This window comes from Mus musculus, chromosome 10 (genome assembly GCF_000001635.26).
Source record: "Mus musculus strain C57BL/6J chromosome 10, GRCm38.p6 C57BL/6J".
Lineage (NCBI taxonomy): Eukaryota > Metazoa > Chordata > Mammalia > Rodentia > Muridae > Mus > Mus musculus.
In genome coordinates this window covers 125774130-125782923 of record NC_000076.6, presented here as the reverse complement: position 1 = coordinate 125782923, position 8794 = coordinate 125774130, and positions in this window count along the sequence as shown.

Here is an 8794-nt window from a genome sequence, read left to right as displayed (position 1 = left end):
AGAAATGATTATCATCTAGACGTTAAGCAGTAAATGTGCCGTGTTTACCCACTTCTATCCACACTTTGTGTGGAGTAGGGACTGGGGAGGAGGCGTTTACTTTTGAAATGCCCATATTCTGAGTCTCCTGATGGCTCAGCTGAATGTCCAGCTGGCTGCAGGATCCTTAGAAAAGACATTCATCCTGTCAAATGTTCCCTCTGGGTCTTCCAACTAGTACTCGGTCACAAACAATGGCCCATTCTTTTCTTAAACATCTGGGCATGGAACTTATTAAGATGCTTCGCATGCTGAACCTTAGCCCAGAAAGTTGCAGTTTTTATGACTCATGATAAGGAGGCTGAACCTAAAGTTGAATTTGTACGTGAATAAGGTCAACAAATACTTAACCGTTTCTGACTCCAGGGTAGTGCTGCCCTGAGAAGAGAGAAACCTTTAGTTACCTCTATTTCTATAGTTCCTCATGGCAGAAGTTAAGCAAGAAGCTACCGGTAGTGTGGCCAGCATTCTGGTACAGCACTCAAGCAACCAAGTATTGAAAACTTTAGGCCCGAGTGACAAAGGTGGCCCTTTGACATGCTTGATATACACTGGTGAGCACACCTGTGGTCTCCTACGCAAAGGTCTTACCATGGGAAAGCTCTATACAAGTTGAGACAGGAAGCAACTGAAGAAGAAGCTAACAGGACAGGAAAGAATTGCAACCCAAATTATAGTTAAAGGAGCTGGCCCCAGTCAGGGGAAGGAAAATACAACAGACCAATAGAAATTACTTCTATGTAGTTGCTTTTCAAAACCTGCATATGTTTATTATTGTCTCCTCCTTGTGCACATTTAAAACACTTGAAATAAAGGCTGACTGGGTGGTAAAATGTGCAAAAATGATTAAAAAGCATTCCATAATGATTGTTGAGGGCTGAGTAAGTGGGGGACTGCCCAAGTGAGTTCATGCCTGTTCTTAGAGCCTCCTGTGAGGTAGGTGCTGTGGGAGTGAAGATCAGACACAAGCATAAAGTAGGAGACATTGGACATGAACATGTGAGTCTGAGGGCAGAGCCCAAAGGCTTAACTTGTAGACTGTACCATCCTAGAAATGATTTGGTGATGTGGTAAACATGATTCAAGTAGGGTGGCCTTTTCTCACCTTTTAAAGGATACCTTTGGAGCATCAAAAAGAACATAGATCATGTTTCTTTTGTTGCTGTGATAAGCATCATTACTAAAAGCGCCTCAGGGAGGAAGGCTGATTTTGCTTATGTGTCCTGATCATAGTCCACTGTTGAGGAAAGTCAAGGCAGGAACTAAGGCAGGGAAGCTACCTGGAAGCAGGAGGTGAAGCAGAGCCACTACAGAATGCTATTTACTAGCTTGCTTAGTTTGTGTATTTATGCAACTCAGGACCACCTACCCAGGGTTGGCACAAGCCACAGCGGGCTGAGCCCTCCCATATATCTTATTAATTCAGAAAATATCCCACAGGCTTGCCTATTGGCCCATTGAGTCTCTCATTTCCCAGATGATCCTCCCCTGTGGCAACTGTGGCAACAAAAACAAACAAAAATCTCCCAACGGACTGAGGCAGTCAACAGCACTTAAATACTTATTTTTTTCCTTCTTTCTGTTTATTTTTCTTATAGTCTCAGTGCAAGAAATATGGACTTTGATGATTGTAATAACTGTGATGATTTGTTAATGCTTGGCCAAGGAAGAGGCACACTTAGGAAGTGTGGCTTTGTTGGAGTTGGTGTGTACTTGTGGGCATGGGCTTTAATACCTTGATCCTAGCTGCCTGGAAGTCAGTCTCCTCCTCAAAGCCTTCAGATGTAGATGTAGAACTCTTAGCTCCTCCTGAGCGGTGCCTGCCTGGATGCAGCCATGTTCCTGCCTTGATAATGGACTGAACCTCTGAGCCTGTAAGCCAGTCCCAATGAAACGTTGTCCTTATAAGAGTTGCCTTGGTCATGGTGTCTTTTCACAGCAATGCAAACCCTAACTAAGACAATAATCAAACGCATAAGTAAACTCCAGTTGCTCACCTCTTCAGGCAACTCACACAGATGACCCACAGCTCCCCACTCATTAAATGTAGATCACATATAGTGACTTCCTTCCTTAAAGCATAAAGTGGAACGGAGTGAAGAGTGACTGTACCGTGAGGGGTCCTGGGAAGTGGTTCCCCAGCCCAGAACTCCAGCTTCAGCAGAGTTCAAGCCCATGGGAAACATTCTTTCTCGATTGATGTTTGCTGAGAATGACAGTTCACTTCTTCATCTCTGAAAGTATTTTTATTATCCCTATCTAGCCATGAATAAAACATAAGACAAATCTAGACTTAGGGCCATTCTACAAACTATTCCTTAGAACTGTCATAAAAAAACAAGGAGAATTTGAGAAAGTACCCTAGACAAAAGGACCCTCAAGGGAAACAAGGACTGATTTATTACCATGATTTATTACTATAAGAGCAAAGAGGACATTGGGTAACATTTATTTTATATATGTGTGTATGTATTATATGTATATATATATGTAATATTTAATACATAATATAAACACATATGTATTATATGTGTATATAATTATATGTATATCATATTTAACATATAATATAAATATATCACATAATACATAAAATTTTATATATGAATATAAATATATAAACAAATTTATATAAAAATATTTTAATATATTTCATGTATAATATATAAAATAAATATATTTTATATAAATATTATATATAATATACAAATTATATATATATATATATATATATATAATGGGGTAGGGATGGGAAAGAAAGATGTAAAGAGAATATGCCCAATGTGCAGTATACATGTGTCTAAAAGTAGTTTTATATACAATGTATATGATAAAACTTTTAAAATTTATTTATTTGTATGTACGTATGTATGTATGTATGTATATGTATGTTTTTGTTTTTTGCCTGCATGCATTTCTATGTACAACCTGTGCATCTGGTGACCATGGATGTCAGGAAAAGTCATTGGGTCTCCTGGAACTGGAGTTACAGATGGTTGTGAGCCATTATGCGACTTCTGGGAATCAAATCCAGGAACGTCATAAAGCCCTTAACCACTGAGCCATCTCTACCGTCTCCCATAATGAAACTTTTACAAACAATTTAAGAGCTAATAAGAGGGGAACCTGGGTATGGAGATTAAGGATGTATGACAACTCTCTTTGTTATCTTTGCAATATTTATTTTAGAAACATGTAAACTACTGTGAAGAGTTTGTTTTCTAAATGAAAGTATCAGAAAAAAAAAACAGTAACACTGACTTAATCATGTATTGATTTTGGTTCCTCTGTAGTAATGTATTTGCTTAGTTTATTTTCCAAATATGATAATTTCATTAGGGTCTGAAGAGATAAAATAAAACGCATGCTCATTTATTATTTCAAAGAGCAAATATTTACTAGCAGTAGCAATTATAGCCAACCTTTATCAAGTGTTTATTATCACCAAAAAAATGTCCTTGGAACTTGGCAAACCCCGTTTCATTTGGTGCTTACAAGGTCATGAACACTGCATGTCATTACTGTCTTTTGGCTATAGATGGAGAAACTGAGGCTAGGGAGCTAAGCATTTTGCCAACGACCCTTTGCAAAGCAAAGGTATGCTTATAAACAGCCTCTCTGCTCTCTTTAGGCTTGGGTTTGCTTTTTCCTTTTTTGGAGATTGAATCTAAGGCCGAACAAACGTTGAGCACAAGCTTTGCTACAAAACTCCCCGCACAACCCCATGCTGTTAGAGTCCCTAACCTGGCTTCAGTTGCTTGGGACAGAAACGGAACTACAGGCATTGCATGGAAAAACTTTACTTTTCCCATGTTTTAAAAAAAAAAAAAGTGCCAGCTTCGGTGGTCAGTCTAGGCTGAGTAAGGTACTTACTTCTGTGTTGTCGCTCTGACTCCGTGCTTGGCACATCCAGCTTCAAGGAGGAAGGACTTACCTGAGTTCAGAATTAGTTCAGGTTTTAGTCCATAGTCTTTGGCTATGTTGCTTATGGATTTGAAGAGATTCCAAATATCATGGCAATAGGAGGTGGTTCTTTGCTGAATAACGGGAAGGGAAGCAGACAGAAGGAAATGACTTGGGGCAGTATTCTCTCAGTGGACTATTCCCTCCGTTTAGACTCCTCCCTCCTCTTAAAATTTCCACCACCTTTCTTGAAGCCCCAGCTGGAGACTTATGGAATACATTTCATATTGAAACCATAATAAGGAGACAACCGAAGACGTCAGCGCTTGGATTTCTTCTTCATTTGAGCAATGCTTCCTGCCTTTAGAGCCCAGGCCCATTCATTGCAGGTGGGTTCTAAGATGGAAGAAGAAAACTGAAAAATGACAATCCGTGATCTTAAATCACAGTTAATCAGCCAAGACCACGTCACAGTCTGGACTGGGCTGTAGTGATCATTATACGGAAACGAATGTCACTGACACCCAGCAGGAGAGAAGCATGCAGTCTTCCAGGAAGAAAGGGCACCCAATCTTACCAGACAAGGGAATTAGAGGCCTTAGGACGGAGACATTCATTTCAGGTATTAGAGTGAACATGAGTGGTCTAGGTTAGCAACTAACAGCCACCTGGTGTGGAGGAGGCTCAGGACTTGTCTCTAAACAACACTATTCCTTCAGCTCTCCTCTTTATTTCTGTCTTGCCTCATGGCTCTCCCTCTGTCCATCCGGTCTCGTGGAGAATTCTCTGGCCACTTCATCCAGAGAAGCCCCTCCTGTTGTCTGTAGCTTATCTCTCAACAATTTATTAATCCGTAAGAGTTTGGAGAGTGCAGAAATAGCAGTCATTTAATCTGTTTAATTTCAGAGCACGCTATCAATCGGAAATTGTTTTCTTCTGAGTATAATTCCTGACATGACCTTCAGATGTTTAACCATGGGATATCCTTATGCATTATCTTATTCTTGTTTTATTTCATGATGTACCTTGTTAGCCATCAGGCATCTTCGCAGCCTGCCCCAGGGACCAGCGATAGCAGGATAGTCTAGTCGCAGCTGCAAGCCCCGCCCCCGCACGCATGTGGTACATCCCCTTATTAAAGGCCAGTCCCTCCTCATTTTGCTCTTTTCTTCTCCACCCTCGCCCTGAGGCATCCTCTGTACACCCACTCCCCAATAAACCTTCCGTGTGAAATCTGCCACTCAATGCAACTTTATGATGTCTGCCACTTATATCATAACATAACTTATTTTGCAATTTTATTTACCTAAAGCTAAGAACTTTAGAATAGGTATTGATTCTAATAGGTGTCTCAACATCCCTCAAACTTTTCTTTCTTCTTTTGATTCTTTGTTTCTTTTCTTTCTTCCTTTTTATCTTTTGGTTCTTTGACACAGGGTTTCTCGGTGTAGCCCAGGCTGTCCCGGAACTAGCCTTGTAGACCAGCTGGCCTTGAATTCAGGGATCTGCCTGTCTCTGCCTCCCAAGTGCTGGGATTAAAGGTGTTCACCACTACACTTGGCTTCAAATTTTTCGTATGATAACGCATGGTAGATGAATAAATTCATTGCTGTTGAATGTCTAATAGGGGTCCATTACCATGTATTCAATGGAACCATTTCTGTTGTGAAAGCATTTGGGAGGTTTATCCCCACCATTATTTAGGGCTATTCTGGTTACACTTCTTGGTAGATTAGCTGCTGTTTCTGCAGTTGATTACTGTGACACCGGACGTGTGGTGTGTCATTTTGTGATTCCTGTTTCTACATGATTGCAGAGATATTTATGTATACAATCCCTCTGCCTGCTGAGGCCCCATCAACAGCAAAGAAAGATGGTAATAAGAAAAATAAATTCGTTTTGTAGGAATTTTGAAACAACCGAATGTGATCCCTAGAAAGTTATTCTCATAGGCTGCTCCTCTCTTAGGGGGCATAGCAAGCCTCCCAGTGGCCTATTCTTTATTTATGATGCACTTTCTGCTTTTGCCTCATGCTGCGGCTCAGCTGGTAATCTTGTTTTGCAATGCAATATGGCCAGGAGCCCTGGGACCAGCTCCCTAATGCATTGGTTCTCAGACTGGAGCCCAAGAACTCCTGTGGGGCCCCGCAGGAGTGCAAAGTCCTGAAAGCTGAAAATGTTATCTGGGCAACATGCTAAGAGAAACTGGTAGAGGAGACCAGGAGGGATAGTGAGGGGTGGGGAGAGAACAAGGCTAAAATTCATTTCTTGGTATCAGGAAGCATGCAGCATTCCACAGGAAGGTCTGACCGTGAATAGCATTGTGATTGTTAGCTGTAAGACACATGGACAAATCAGTAGAACTCTACCGTTCATTCATGGGAAATTGGCTTAAAGTCACAAAGGAATTGAGAGTACCTCGTGGGAGCAAAGTGGTTAGGCATTTTAGGGCCCGTGTAAACATGGAAAGTGAAGGGAGGCGAGTGGTGGGTGTTGGGGGATCAGCAGGAAGAAGGCAAGAGATGGCAGAGAATGAGACAGGCAAGTGCAGAAACAGGACTGTGCTGGCTACGTTTCCTGTCAACTTGACACGAGGCAGTCATACATCTATATGATCCAGCTGTAGACAAGTCTGTAGGGCATTTTTAAAATTAGCTATGGATGGGAGGGGGCACAGTCCACTGTGGGTGGCGCTACATGTGGTCCTGTGCTTCATGAGAAAGCAGGCTGAGCAAGCCATGATGAGCAAGGCCGTAAGCAGCACCCATCATGGCCTCTGCATCAGCCCCTGCCTCCAAGTTGCTGCCCTTGTGAGTTCTATCCTGACTTCCTTCAGTGAAGAACTGTTACATGGAAGTATGAGTGAAATAAATCCCTTTTCTCTCTGAATGTGTTTGGTCATGGTGTTTCCACAGAGCAGTAGAACATCTAAGACAGACCAACAAATCTCCTATTTGTATGAAAATTCCATCATGAAGCCCATTACATCATACACTAACCTAAAAAAGGAATTAATTAAAAAAGCCAATGCTTTACAAAGAAAGAACAAAAAGAGCAGTCATTCTATTAAGGTTATTGTGTGAAGGAATTTGCACAGGACTCAGGATCAGTGGCAAGGTAGCAGATTTTCTCTGCCGTTTGAAGACTCAACCCTTGGTGGGGTATTTTAAACTGCACATGATAGCTGCTTGGCCATCAGTAAGCTCTGTTTGGATCTTTTCATTTTCTCCTCATGGTGTCTGCCTGTTACATCAAACTGAAATGGCCTCTCCCTTGCTTTATTCATACTTAAATGTACAGAAATTAATATCTTAATATTGCCTTTGATTAACATATGTATATATGTATATACTTATATATACATACTACACACACACACTCACACACACACACACACACACATATATATATATATATATATATATATATATATATATATACATATATATATATATATATATATATATATATGTATACTTTTTGGAACTCAAACTAACTGAGTTTCACACTCATGCACACGCATACACAGGCACACACATATGCACACACATATGCATAGTGATATATATAAATCAAGTACACACATGCAACTGTACTTTTTGTGTTTGTAGTTGTTTGGGGGTCTTTTTCAGTGTAGAATGCAATGCTATATAGTAACTATCTTCCTCCAGCGGAAACTAATAATACAAAGATAAATTTATTACCTTGGTGGACCAATCTGCCTCCATCTCAGGCTTGAAAGCCATTTATAGTAAAGAGAAACGAGGTTCATTCCTTTTTATGATTAAACCTCTATTCTTCAACATCTGGTCCATGCCCCATCTATAACCTGAACTACAAAGGGTTCTATACTACCTGTTATAGGAAAAGGCAACAGTGTCTTTGTTTCAAAGAGTTTTATAACCATCTTGCAACCATACGTTTTTTTTTTCCAAAGGTTGCCCTGACTACCTTGTTACCTTGTTACGACCACCTTGTCATCATGTCTTTGTTCAGTAGGTTCTTAGGATTGACCCGTTGGGTTTATGTTCAGCTCCTGTAAACTCACCCATGTCGCTCTCCAGATCTCCCAACTGGAAAGCCTCCGCCCCTGAGCTATAAAATCCATGTCTTCCTCACATCCGATGCTGTTTTCTTGAACCATGCTTTTAGGGAGAGACCGCTTGCCTGCACGACTAGAGAAGCTTGCTTTCACGAACTACTTACTCTCATTAATTTGACCATGATGATTATTTTTTGGGTAGGTGTTCTTTCTCCTCACATCTTCGGGATTAGCAGTCTTACTTGGATGTACCAGTATTTAGCAGTTAATGAGACATTAGTGGCTAGTTTCAAGCAGGTTAACGTACTATCAGCAATTAAAAAAAATAATTTTGCATGTAAAGATGACGACTATTTTCCTAGCCAGAGGGAGTGACAGACAGTGTCAGGCATTGGAGAGTATCTCTTTCAGGCCTCATCATCAAGGAGATAGAATCACAGCCTTTGATACCATTTGCTGCTCTTTCATTCCATCTTTAAAATGTAACGAACCTTTTGGTTTGTTTGCTTTTTACTTGCTTTGACCCCCTCCATACAGGGTTTCTCTGTATAGTGGAACCCCACCCGTACCTGTAGACTAGGCTGGCCTCAAACTCACAAAGATCTGACTGCCTCTGACTCCCAAGTGCTGGGATTAAAGGTTTGTGCCACCAATACCTGGGTAATGAACCTTTTGGTAAATCTGCCCTAATCCATATTTCTTTTGGAGAGTGATTGCACATCAGAATTAGATGCATGAGTCAACTCAGAGGGGCATGTTTGCCATCAGCTGGAAAGGTGTTTGTGACTTTTAAGATCAGAAAGCCTATTC